Raw genomic sequence first — 14,732 nt, 5'->3', positions numbered from 1 at the left:
GAAAGGTCTGTTGTTCATCTCTCTGTGCACAGCAGCTGCATGTAGTACAAGTGTTTAAGTGAAGCAGGATGGAGCAGGGCTTGCTTTTGATCTTTACAGGATACCCTGTAAAATTGGGGTTGTGTGTTTCAGAAAGCTGAGAATGAGAAAAGAAACAGACAGAATCAGATTTTTTTAGGGGGCTTAGAAACTTATGGAAAAATAAAGCAGTTTAAACTGTGAATGATTACATATCAGATAACTGTGTGACTATCAGAAACTGGAGCTTGAACTCTCGGGAACAAGCCAAATCTTTGGATTAGCATTGAAGTCTCATTAGAGCCCTGTCCCTAGAATACCTAAACATTCTAAACATTTACCCTCAAAACAAGACATAATTAATTGAGGTCCCTCTGCCAGCCTCCCACAGGCAGTATGGGTGGTATCTGCCATATTTCTCTGTCATTTCCTACTGTCCAGTGAAGCCAAATACACTGCATTAACCTTTAGTTACTAATTCTACTTCTATTTTGTCTTTACCCAAAATATTCCCTTACAAGCCTTTCTCCTCTGCAACCCACATTTTTTTCCTGTCTCACAATATTTCTTGTACTATGTAAGCATACTGGCACACATTTTCTACTCCACTAATGGTATTGGTCTTGAATGCTCCAATTCCAGCTTCTCCAACATTTCCAAATTTTAATTCTGCGTTTATTCACTATTGTAAAATACTTTCCAAGTTGACAACAAAACTATTCACTTGAAAACTGACCCATTTAATCATTATGACAAAGGCAGGTCCAACATTAAAGCCCAGGAAACTGCAATTGGCATGTTTGCGCAGCAGTTGGAAATAACAGATTTTATTTATCACTTAGTATCTGACAACTTCTGGATGAAGCAAAAATATCATAGGAAAGCAGCAGGATCCCATTTATGTTATCTATAATCTCCTTTTTGTTCCTCTTAATTACTTGTGCTTTGTTCCATATTAGACTATGTTTTCCTTGGAACAAGAGTATTACTCATATAAGTACTTATGAAATACTTGGACATTCAGATTATAATTTTTTTCTGCGCATAGAAAAACAGCAGATGATAATGAAAACAAAAGGTAACAGGTTACTGACTCATGGCAATCTCAAATTTGTGGCCCATGTTTTCAATTTAGATTAATGAAATACCATAAAGAATTATATAAGCTTTATAATTAGTGCGGGGTTTTTTTGGCAGACTGATAGATTTATTTTTGTTTTTTTTAAGTCCTGATACTTCATTCATTGTGGACTTTTGCCTCCTGTAAAATTAATTATTAGTCTTTGAGTGTAGAGACTCTATTCTTGGAAAAGGTTACATCAAGATGCGTACATACAAATCCTACCAATTAAGGAAACATACTGCAAACACTGTTCACATTTTTGGGGCACAAAGTAGCTCTTACAAACTCAGCCTACTAGTGCAGTGCACAGGAACAGTGGTACTTTCTCACTCCACATCTCCCATGCCATCTCCAAAAGTATCCATACATCATTGAGGTAGGAGAAACAGGCCCAGAAATAATGCACTGTTGAGGTGGCAAAGTTGCTCTGCCTTCTCAATAGAAGCACATGCCATCAGGTCTTCACAAAATGTCACTCCACAATTCTCATGCTACCAAGACCTGGCCACCTGTGGGTGCAGTCCCAGAGCAAGCCACACTTCCACCATTTGTGTGCCTGTGCTTTGGCAAATGGTCATAATGGTTTACCAAAATGGAGTTGTTCAATATGTGCCTAAAAAGGAGGGGAATTACCAAAGACAGATTTCTGGAAAGTGTACAGTATAAAACCACGAGATTGTGAAGTATTAAAAATACATTTAAAACCAAGAAAAGTGTATGAAATATATAAAGAAGAAGCGCTTACCCTAGCAGCAGTGGTTAATTAGGCTCAATAGGAATTAGTGAGGGTAGAAGCAAGAAGAAAAACCACACTTGTGGTGAAGCACATTGAAAACTGTAAAATAGACCTTTGTAGGTCTAAAGAACAAACAGCAAACTCTGCTGTTGTTTACTTCTGTTAAAGGCTTATCAGCCTTTAACTCTCTCTTTGCTGCTAAAGACATGCAGCACAGCTTTGGCACACCTAAAATACCATGCATATGTGTGTTTGTCATTCTAGGGAGATAAAATATGAGTAGTGGCATGTGGCCTGATAGGAATCATATTGTTCATGACTGGAAGGTGTTCAGAAACAGGTGCACTGTGAAAATAAATATTTTATTTCTTCATTTCATAGCTAAGGTGAAAAAGTTAACTTCACTGTTATTTTGAAAATACTGGATTTTTTTTTAAACTTCAGCAGCCAAACAAAATGGTGAGGTTTTTTTTTTCCTCCACCCTGACCCTGTCAAGCTTAGAGTTTAATTCAAATGAGAGAAATCCAACCGAAAACTTGCTACCTGGAATCTCTTTGAATCATGCACTGTAAAGCAACAGGGAGAAATTAATCTCTATAGCTATTATAGTAAAACACTGATCTTCCTAGATGCTATCCTTCTGTACCTCAGTGGTAGAGCAGTTTTCTCAGTGGTTGTTTTCATCCCTATCTACCCCTTAAGCACACAGCATATATGTACCTAAATATTTAGTTCTTACTTTGATGACATCTACATAGATATTTTAAAAAAGAAATCTTACTGCATTCTTAAACTGAAATGTTAGTTCCCAGGATAAGAATAACAAATATTCATCCTGTAGTAAGAGTCCCTGCAATAGTTGTGAATGATTTATAGTTAAGCTGTGCCAGTGCACTGTATCACCTTCTTCTCCCCAACAGCTACCTGGAGGAATTTGGAAGAACAGTCTTGAAAATATTTTTTTGTCAGAAAACTACAGTAAAAGCACCCAAGGAATCAACATAAATTGCACCAACAACAGTCAGTTTTCAATCCAAATCCAACAGTTCCTACAAAATGTTTCAATCTAGCTTCTAGTAGCGCGCACAGACAAAAACTTCCTTGTGCTGCATTATAACAATCAAATCAAGCATTTATCGCTGTAGCCTGATAAACTGACAAAAGTTGTCCTCACCTTTATTTGCCTTCATGATGTTAAAATATTTAAAGCTGCTGCCTGCCTCCATGATGATCCCTGCACACTCCCACACAGATCTGCAGCTGATGGAAGTCAATCCAGCTGCACTAAGGCAAATGGAGCCATACTGACAGACTCCACTGGGAAGCCATCCTCTCTGTTACATGGTGACCACAAACAAAAAACATGTGCAAGCACATTCTCAGGCCTATCTTGGACTCAAAAGACTTCAGTTCCCAAAGGTCAGTCAGACAATGGAAGTGGTGGTGCTGCTTTGCCTGAAATGAAGTTTTCTGAAAAACAGATTTCTGCTACTTCATACCTTCTCAAAACTGAGTTTCACTTCATTCTTAAGATCTTTCTAAAGGCTGACATAACCACGATATGTAGAGTGAAAAAGCATAAAATATTGTAAACATAAATAAAATATCATTAACAAGCATAATTTCTGAGCAAAATTCCATCTAGGAGCACATTGAGCTTTTAAGTAGTATTTAGTATTACTTAACACATTTTTAAACATCTCAACACAAACTGTAAATGCAGTCTGAATGTTTTCCATAGAGAAGAGATTTGCTACTGCATGATAGCAAATTTAAGTGTGTGTCTGTGGGTTTTTTTCCTTTCATTAAGTGGCAATTCAGCTCTTCATCTTTTCCGATTTTCTTTACTCACTTTCAAGCAATTACTGCTGGGGGCTCTGATGTTAATGAGTTATACACAGCATATTTAGAAATGAAATACGCTTTTAGAGTATGAAGTTAAGTTAATGGAAGCATCAACCTGAATAGATGTAAAAGCCAGACATCTTTGATATCAGTGCTTGATTGATTTTATAAGTCAGGTGTTCACATGAATAAGTAACCCTTACTTAGCTCAAGGAGCATTTTGACAAGAAATTTGCACTGATGAGCTATAAAGGCAGCCTTTTTTCTAAGACTCTACTTTGCATTGTCCCTCATATTTTTGATCTTGCTTGCTTTCTCTCTTTAGTAATCTAAATCCTTATCAACATTGCAGATCTCTATATTATCATAAAAGCTGTCACACAGCTACTTATAAAAATCCCTACAAATTAAGAAACATGAAACTACTGATGTGAAAAGCACAGCCCTGCTTCTGCAAATATTATATTTTTTTGTATGAAGGGCTCTTTATTGTACTCTCTTAACTTTTGCAATGGAATAGAGCTTGCAAGCATTGACCAAGTTTCTTTTTCCATGGAGTTCAAAACAGTTGACATTTAAAGTCATGTAATTTTTAAATACTCTTCCATCTACTGTTTGTTCATGTTGACTGAAAACTTTAGAAAATTTCAATAATAAAATCCAAGAGGCATTTTAAGTACTATAATACTTAAGAGCATAGAAACTTAATCTGTCTTACTAACCACAGAAGTTGTCAGACTTTTAACCACATAAAGACAAAGTTAACAAGATTTTGTAACTTATTCCCTTGTTTTTGAGCTTCATTTTCTTTTGCTTAAACTAAATCCATAATCTGAATGCAATTGATTATATTAGTCTAATGATACACAGTTGATCTACTAGGAATTTCTACTTTGCTCCTAGTGAATATTCATGCATCACATGAAAGAGACGCCTAGATCTGCTTCAAATGTCAAATGTACAGCCACAGAGACCAAATGTGAACAGGGAAACCCCCCAAATTACATTTTATTATTAAATCCTTTCTTCTATTGCAAGTAGTAGGAGTTCTAGTCTTCACTGAAAACATCTAGCAAGTTCTCCTTCTCTGCAACCCCACCACCTCTTCACCCAAGGACTTTTAGAAGAAGCATTATTTGAATAACTCACATGATCATATCTATGCTCCAGAATTTTTAGCCAAAACTAGAAAATTTGTGGAAAGAGAAAATAAACCAAGAAGATATATTCATTTGTTAATCACAAAGTTATATAAATTACAGAACTTTCCCATGGAAGCTGCAGACTTTCTACACCTTAGCAGCTTTAATCTAACAAAATCACAACAAACAATATAGAAAAGCAGAGACTAGAGTAGTTACCAGGATCATTAACCACCCTAGGACAAAGGCACATTAATTCAATGTATATCCTTTTACAGAATCACTTTAACATGTTGAAGGATTCACTGTGTTTCCAGGTGATGAATGGCATTATTTCACTAGGGTTATGCTAGACCAGAATCACCTGAGGAAATTATGAGACCTGTGCTAATTTCCAGGTGGCTCACATTAATAGAATCCTTCTGGCTTGAAAATCTGTTATCTATCACAATGTACATTACAAAGACAATCTTCTATGCAGCCATCAGGTGTCACTCTGTGCAATCTAACACTAAAAATGAAGATTAAATCTCTGCCTCTTAGGTTTCAGCTTATAGTTGCTCTTTTAACAATAAATAAATAAATAAATAAATAAATAAGGAATTAGAACCTAGATCTTGTGAAGGGCAAATGAAGGTTTTTTATATATTACCATGAACACTTGAATTATGCCTGACTTCTGGTAATGGTGAGTTATACAGCCAAGACTGGCTGTTCATCGTCAGAGGCAGCAAAATGGGGCTGAATTTCTAGATTATGGCTTTGCCTTTGAGCTTATTTATTCTAATTTACCTTATGTAATACAGTAAATCAGGTTTCAGAGCATTACAAAGTAGAGTAGAAACATCACAGCCACAAGAAGACCAAAATTAGAATATGCTTTTCATATTGATATTTGTCCAAAACACTGTGGAAGTATGTCTTCCAAGGAGGCATCATCCCTAGAGTAGGTATCACCAACCTACACTATTCCACTGTTATGCTAAATGTGATTTTTTTTTCTCCCTCACAACCAATATCAACATTCATTTATGTATGCTGGACAATTTAACACTAACTTTGGTTACTTTGGTGTATACTGTGAAGTAATCCCTCACTTCACAGACCCAAATCTGTTACGACACAACTGCAGCTGTAAAGTGTGTATAGATCCTGGGTAAGGCAAAGTGAAAAGCAATATTTGATCTAATTCAATGGCAGAACATCCAAGAATTTGCAGATAACCAACTAGGATTTCTGCAGCTGTGTCATAAAGACCAGAAAATTACTTCAAGTGCTCATGCCATTTCAACTCCATTTCATGAAACAAAGAAAGGTTTGTCTGCAAAATGCAAATTAAAAATACTTCAAGTATTATTTTGGCAATAATCTTATCTAGTTATTGAGGTATAATGCTCAGTTCCAAGGTGTTTCATTTTCTGGTTTTGCATCAACCAGTAAATCCTACCCGAAAGTTTCAGATAAGCAGTGTTCACACATTGGCTCTGGTATGGAAACCATCACAACCAGCAGTCCAGCTCTCATGTGTTTTCAACAGTTCTGGACCAAAAAGCACAGTTAGTGGCAGACCCTATCAACTCTTCACCTGTCAACAGCCCCATTGCACCTCTGTCCTTCTACAGCTTCAGATGATCAATAATCTGAGACTTTTCTTGGCAGAAAGAAAAGGATAAAAGGCAAATAAGGATAAATTTTCTGAGTATGGGTACAGGGAAATCTGAATTCAAACATATCCTCTGATGAAGAATGTCTATGCAGTATCTGCTGTGCAACCCCTACATGGGAGAACAAAAGGGCAGCTGAGCATTACAAAGAGGGATTGTTCTCCATCTGCACTGCCTAGCAGCAGCAGCACCTGATACAGTCTCTAGTGCAGCATCTTTGCCACAATTCACCACTGCAAACCAGGGTGAGATACTGGCACATCTGGGTCTAGTGGAGCTCTGACTTCAGCAAGACCAGAATTCAGCCCAGGTTCTTGCTGCCTCGAGAGACAGGAAAGTGTGCTCACAGATATGAAGTAGAGACATTTATACTACCACAAGCTGTAGTTTGTATTTTTATTTTCAAGGCAGAGTCTTATGGAGACCTATTGGATGCTCATGCATTATTAATTTTCTTCAGCTATAAAAATATAAAATGGAGCATACAATAACATGTTGTTTATTGCTTATGCCGGTATGAGGCTCAGAAGCTCGGATCTCCTGCCAGACACTTACAAGCAGAACTGTTCCACTTCATGCTGATGACACTGCTCCATCAAACAGCACTAACCAAATTGCCCAGGGCCTTCCAAACAAACTGTTAAACTGCATTATCAAAAAATAGTCCAATAATACTGCCCATCTTAGTCTTATATTGAAAGTGTGTCTTGGAAAGCCTCCAAATATGTTACAAAAATATAATAGGTTCTGCAGATTTGGTTCTGAAATTCCAGCCATTTTACATCACTGTCCTTAAATGAATGACAGCTGATAGCTATCACAATATTTAGAGGTTTATAAAGAAAAATGTTCCACTTTAAAGGTAGCAATGTGTTTGCATCAAATTTTAACATGCTTAATGACAAAGATTCCTGTTTATCTGGAAAAGTTGCTAATACCGGTCTGCTGGTTTCTTTAAACATTTCACAATAATTAAAAACATTATTTCATTCCAAAGAAAAAATGCATTCTGGTTTTCTCAGTTCTGTACCACAGAAAAACTAGATTTTGTACTATCAGAAGGTCACCTTCATACCATTAATTTCTGAGCATGTTTGATTTTCTTTCAAGCAAGCACTTCAGTCAACACCACTGAATTAGTAAAGTAAAGCTACCCTTATGTAACTGTTTTTCTCAGTGATGAAAATAGTGAGGGACCTTCTTTTAGTTAATTGAGCATCTTCCTCTAGGTAGTTGTCAATCTTGTCCGTGTCTTCTGCTTCTTCTTACAACTTTACAATGTTTTAAACATGAAGGAGGAGCAGCTTGTAGGACCATGTCATCAGAAGCAGGCAGCTTTCAGACTGGGGAAAGGATCCAGAAGCATCATGAGTTGTATGTTCTCCTAGAAACTGGGAGATGTTCAATGTTGTCCACGTTGTCTTCTCAAGGATCACCGATCCCCTGGGAAAACATCAGAAGGTTAAGAGCCTTTCTATAATATGAATTTCCCACTTGGAGTGGCAAGCTTTTGTGCTCATGACATTCTTCTTTCCCGCAATCTGTGTATCCAGTTGCTAGCAGATCCTCTGAGGTATACAGTTGGCCAAGTCTGTATTGCCAAATTGTGTTATATATCAGGAACAGATTTCTGAAACAAAACTGTAGCTGCTGAACATCTGACATGAACACTGTTGGTGATTCTTCCAATACGCATTGGGGAGTGCAGCTTCCACTTCAGTTCCATCACCATCTCCAAGTTTGAACCACTTCCAAATGCATACATCATGGCAATGGGGATTACTGGGTGATTCACTGCAAAAGAAAGTGATCTCCTGATCTCAACAAAAACGCCTTTGAAAGCTTCTTCATGTTTTAGCATCCCAAATTCTGTAAGCTCTTAAGAGACAAACTGATGTCTCAAAAATTGAAACAAACGGTTTCTTTCAGATTCACCAATATCAGAAGACTTCCCGGGCCTGAACTTACTTGTCTCTATCAAACACTCAATTGAGGGTTTTTTTGAGTGTGGTCAGTAAAGTAAATAAAACCAGCAATATTTGGATGGTAGTGGTGGCTTATGTGATGTAAAATACTGGAAGGTACATCTGTATTTTTTGCCTTTTTACTTTAACATATTTTCCTTGGTGAATTTGATGAATACAATAGGAGAAGCAGCAACAGAGAGATTTAGATAGGTCCTAACACACTGTGAGCACTGTGAGCAAGCTTCTGCAGGTAGTTTTGCCAATGTTTCTTGATGCTTCAGTTCTCCTGGGGCAGGACACCTCTGTGCAGAGGCTGCCATCTAAGCTATTGTGGTATCACCATGTGGGTATATGAGAAGGGCTGGGAATCATGTCCTGGTAGCAGATAGTGATATACAGACCATCAGCTTTAACACAGGAAAATTAGACCTTTTTTCATTTATTTATTTGTTTGTTTATTTAGGCTTGCAGGAAATACCTATAATTATAAAAAAAAAAAAAAAAAAAAGAAAATTAAAAAAAAAACAAACCAAACACCCCCCCCCCCAAAAAAAAAAATTTTAAAAAAACCAAAAAAAAAACAAAAAAAAACCAAAGCCAAGGATAGCAGAATGATAAACCACTGATAGTTATTTGCCTTCTGAGTCATGGGCACCTGGGCTAAGTTATAACTTGGAACTCCACTAACATATCTCTAGTACCTCAGACATTTTTAATGAAGCACATGTAGCAATTATCTTCATTACAATTGCAGATAGATTTTAAAAAATTATCTATGCCTTTAGAGATCCTTTTATCTGAAAATAAAAACAACAAGCTGAATAAATAAGAGGTTAAATAGAAAACTTGGCACTTCCTTCATTACCAATGTATCAGCAGTTCAGCAGAATTATTAGGAAATGGAGAAGAAAAAAAATATTAATTGCAGTATATTTTAAAACACATCTTATGTAGAATTAATTCCCTGGGTCACATCTAGATTTGTTTTGAGTATTCTAAAAATGTCACATGTTTTCTATTTACAGGCCAGTATGATCAGATTCCCACAAAATGCAATGAGGTTTCACTAATTTTCAATGTCCAACACGGAGATTCTCTTTCTATCATTAGACATGAAGTACAAAAGCAAATAGTACAATGTGCTTTCCTATAGTGACAAATAATTTCCCCTTCCAAGGAAATGTGTCCAAAAGACATTGAAAATGGAACTGTTTCCTCTTCTCGTTCCATAGACATAGATATAGGTAAAAGCTAATTAAGAATGTCCTACATTACAATTCCATGAAGCTCCTCAGTTTCCCACATACATACACTATCTCATAGCCTAGATGCAAAGACCTGCCACTGCAATCACACATTTCTCTGGACCAACTCAATCCAGCAATATGCACAGAATTACAATACTGTTACAAAGGTACATATTTATGGTGAAATTTTATTTTCCTTCTGGTTATTATTTTTTCTCATTCCTCAATCTTGCGTAACAAGAAATCTCATACCTTTTCTTTAGCAACTGTACCATTCTAGGATGTGATTTAGCTGATATTAGAAAAGTCATATAATCAGAAAAAAATGCACCAAGAAAATCTAAGATACTCACAAATTTGTTTGCTATTTGTAAATGCTTTAAATACTTATATACAGATACATATGCATATCAGGATATACTTGTAAACAATTAAGAAGCAGAAGAAAAGTTGACTTTGCAATTTTTTGTAATTGTAAGTAATATGATTAATCATCCAGCTCAATAGCATAAATAACAATATATAACAGGCATTGTTTCAGAACAGTCAAACAAAAATAATCCAAACAAGCCCCCTGTATTTATAGGGACAATTATTTTATGAAAACATCACAGGAAAAGGTTGTGATTAATGCAAAAATAAAGCAGAAAATCTATTAGCATAATCTGAATAATATCCTTCCACTGTTAAATGCAGATACTAAGTGCTAATATAATACTTTATTAATTAACAAAGTATGTATCCATTGGGAAATGAGGATAAAAGACCGTACACTTTGTCAGACTGCAGAAAAATGTGTTAGCTCTTCATAAGAAATGCATAAAACTCAAACAAAAGAATTATTATTTCTTTAAGCCAATTACATTTAATCTCAGAAGAAAGAATTAATAAATCTGCTCCTTCATGTTACTGTGATAAACCACCAAAATTATGGAGATCTGAGTTCTTATAAATTTCAAGGCTAGTATCTAGCTATTCTCTTGAACTGTTAAAAAGTATTAGTACATGGAATTTTAAGTTATAGGATTTTTTAGGAGGAGGAATAGTTTTATAAATGCAATACTTCATTAAATGGAGCTAGTTTTTAGGTAAATGAAAGATGTGGTTCTTTCTAAATGAACAGTCTTTGCCGCACAGCACAGTCATTCTGACCAGACACCTTTATACAGTATATCATTACGCTTGTCATGTGCTCTAGAATTCTTACTTTTCCTTCATTTAAATTTTGCAACTGTTATGTTTTTGGATAATCATACTTCAACTAATTATAAAAAACTTTTTACCTGTTTCCTGTTAAAAACAAGGAAACCACCAAGAACAGTACAGGCCTTCCAAATGAAAAAGAATTTACAGATCAAAACAAACACAAAGGAACATCCTACTCAGAAGAGAAAATATTTTGCATTTAGCAAGGGAAATTAGAATAGTAAGGATAGAAGAGTATCTCTCAGTGGAAGACAATGCTCATTGAAACCTAGTAAGTATGTGGGATAAATTGGTCTAAAATTACCAGTGGATGACTAAAATTTTCTAACTTGACTACTTACCAATGCAACTGATTTTCAAGAATTTTGAAAAGTTTTGATTCCCATAAGACATAACCATTATATTTTCTGCTATTGATTCTGAACCTGAACATTAAGATGCTTCCTAGTGACTTTAAATACACATTTCCATCCTTGAATTCACGGGAGAACTTCGGAGACAGAATTCTCAAAAAACTGAGTCACTTCCTATACACTTTTGTCTAAGGTCTTGCATTATCCCAGGAATAAGGAAGGGAGAACACTGAAATCTGTTTCTATGCAGATAGCCACTGCATCATTTCAGTCTTCCTGAAGCCTTTTATTCACACCATGTTATCTTGCATTTATACATATCACATTATTTTAGTAACAAATGCAAGTCAATTACCACCAGATTATCCTCTGATTTTTTTTTTTTTAAGAGGGTTGTAAAACTAATTTTAAAAATTCTGCTCTAGTGTAAAAAACATCAAATGGTTATTTGAAGCATATATTAATATTTTCTGTTAGGAGTTCTAGTTATGATCCTTTGCCCTTCTAGAATTTTGTGGACTTGAGTCTCAGAGAGACTGCATCTCCCTCACTGAAATGAAATATAATAGGATTGTATTGTAAAATGCAAAGTCTGCTCATATAACAGCATAAATACTTCAGAGCATAAGTTCATCATCAATTTATGAACTTTGAAGTGTTAAAAAAGTCATGATGTAGACACCATTCCATCCTGAGTGTGTAATGTGAGAAAATCTTATTCCTCCCTTCAAGACAGCTCTTTCTACCTGGTGGGGTGTTATGGATACCACTTACTGTGATAAGATGCAAAGCATTCATAATCAATAAGGGAGAACTAATTTATTTACTATTCATGGGTATTCATTGACTTCAGATTACTATCATTTCCCCTTTATTGAATAACATTCTAAAAACAAAAGGATGAAAATAAAACACATTCAGATAGGAAAGATAAAACTTTTGTTGTAATAAGTAAATGCTTTTTTATGCATCAATATTCCAGTAAACTAATCAAAACTTACTTTTGCATGGCCTTGTTGTAAAACTAATATATAAAGCAGTGAATAACTCAAGTTTCTAAAACGGAATAAATTTCTGTGAAATTCAAGATTGTCTGAAATTTCCTCTCATTTGTATTCATAAAGAATGCACATATTCAGAATTACTGATCTAGTAGAGAACTTGATTTTTTCTGCTTATTGTTCATCTCTTATTATTACTATTGCTCCATTTCACAGAATAAGAAATAGAAACTTTAACAAAGTTGAAGAATGTCTTGCTCAGAACCAGAATTAAAAGTCAGAAGTTCCTAGCTGGTCTCTGCACTTCACATACAAATAATTCTGTAGAAGCATTAATAAATTTAAAAATATATTCTTGGAGGCTCAGATCATTATGGAATTACTTCCTTTACTTGAAGCCTTAATACAGAACAAAAAGTTCTGCCTATCAATGCTTGTTTTGTGTGGCAAAGTAATGTAGCATGTGTTCCTGTCTTTCTCCAAATGTCTTTGCATTTTCAGTATTCTTCTGATACACTCTTGTTACATATTTAATGTTTTTACAGGTGCAAAATTGTAATTTCAATCTTGAATGCTGTTGCACATGTGCCTCAAAAACACTGAAGGCCAAAACTCTACGCTGCTAACACAGATTGTGGGTCAACAACATTTTCCTTTGCTTGCTAATGCTTTATTGTCTCTTAGTATACATTGAAATAATAATGGTAATTTATGCAGATATTTTGTATGCATAGCAAATAATGAGAAACACCTGCAGAAATTTCCCTCCTTCTCTGAGTTCAGCAACTAATTATATTTTTAAATAATGGCTACCATTGAACACAATTATCCAAATCACTTTAAGTAATGGAATCTTTTAAAGGTGTTTTTGAAAATTTTCACACAGTTTTTAAACAGTCTTTTTATATAGCAGATAGGAGACAAAGAACATGGTAAGCAGCTTAGTAACCCAAAAATGTTTTGGCAGCTACAAATCACACTGTGCTTTTTCTTCTGCATCTAATACTTTGTTGATTTAAAGAAAGACTAGGATTTCCCCAATACCTTCCCATCCTGATTAACACTCATGGGTGCTATAAAGAAAAAACTACAGGGAAAAGTCAAATATTCAGCCACCCCAGTTAAAATTACTGACTCAGCAAACCTCGCCTTTCCAAAGCTGAGATTTGAAAGCATAAGTGGGGATGGAAAATGGCAATCTTATGAATAAGGAATGAGAGTCTAATTTAAGGAAAAGAGTAGACCCAAGGTCTCTGAAGACTGAAGTAACATCCACTCATTTGAGAGATACTCATATCTTCGTACCTTGCACATTGAGCATTCCTTCCAAACCCCTAACTAAATAGGACAGAGGTGCCATTCTCCTGCTATATTCCGCATTGAAAGTAAATAAGTGGAAAAGTGTCAAAGAAAATCACAAGATAACTACAGCAATCAGTTCATCACATGGTTTTTATTCTTTATATCTGCTTTTAAAGGAGAGAAATGGGTCAGTTTTTTTTCAGCATCTCTTTCTCCTGTTTCTACTTCCAAGCTTTCCTGAATGATATAACAAAGTACAAAACTGTTTTAAGTACATATGAAACTAAAACATATAAATACCCCAAAGCAATAAATGAAAGCAAAAGATTACCTGAAATCTCTATAGCATTTCCTGCCTTATATTCAAATGTTTAACCTAAAGTTTCCTGCATTTCCCTGCACCTGGATAAGTATGTAACTGTAATTGTCATATTATTCACACCAGACCCTCCACCAGACATCTCAGCAGTGAGTTAAAACCAATTTTTGCAATCCCAAAGATGAGAGATCATTATTACCTCAAAGTCAGGATGCTCAGCTATGGAAAAATAAACACACAGATGAAGGCTGATGTGGTCCAAACAGGACAGGGAGAGCCCTGTGCAAAGTTGCAGATTCACTCTTTCTATGGGGTAGAGGAGATTACTATTGCAAAGTCAACCCTACAGCCACAGGTCATAATCTAATCCACTGTAGAAACACAAGAGCAGCTCAGTTGTCTAGGGTACTACTGCTCCTGTTGGGGATCTGTGACCTGGGTCTACTTTGCTTTGAGGCTTGGTAGGTAGTCCCTGACTGTACAGGTCACACTTGGCTGCTATAGTCGTTTGACTCCAGAATTGATGGATTTATGTTTTGTGTTGCAAAATGAGTTTACCCATCAACAACATTGCATTGCACATGAGAAATCTCACCTGAAAAAACACGCAGATTCCTGGCATGTAACATACAAAAGTTGAGGAAATCACAGCAACATCCTAAATTTGAAATATATCAGGCAAGTGGTGAATTTTAGAACTCATTGGGGTCACTCCAGCTTGGTCACTTGGACAAGATCATGCCTACACAAAGCATGGCTGCATCAGATTTGCAATTCATCTTTTTCATTTTCTGTTGCTAGTGGAAAC

This window comes from Vidua macroura, chromosome 1 (assembly GCF_024509145.1).
Source record: "Vidua macroura isolate BioBank_ID:100142 chromosome 1, ASM2450914v1, whole genome shotgun sequence".
NCBI lineage: Eukaryota > Metazoa > Chordata > Aves > Passeriformes > Viduidae > Vidua > Vidua macroura.
The sequence above is the reverse complement of the archived record's forward strand: the minus strand, read 5'-3'. Positions refer to the sequence as shown.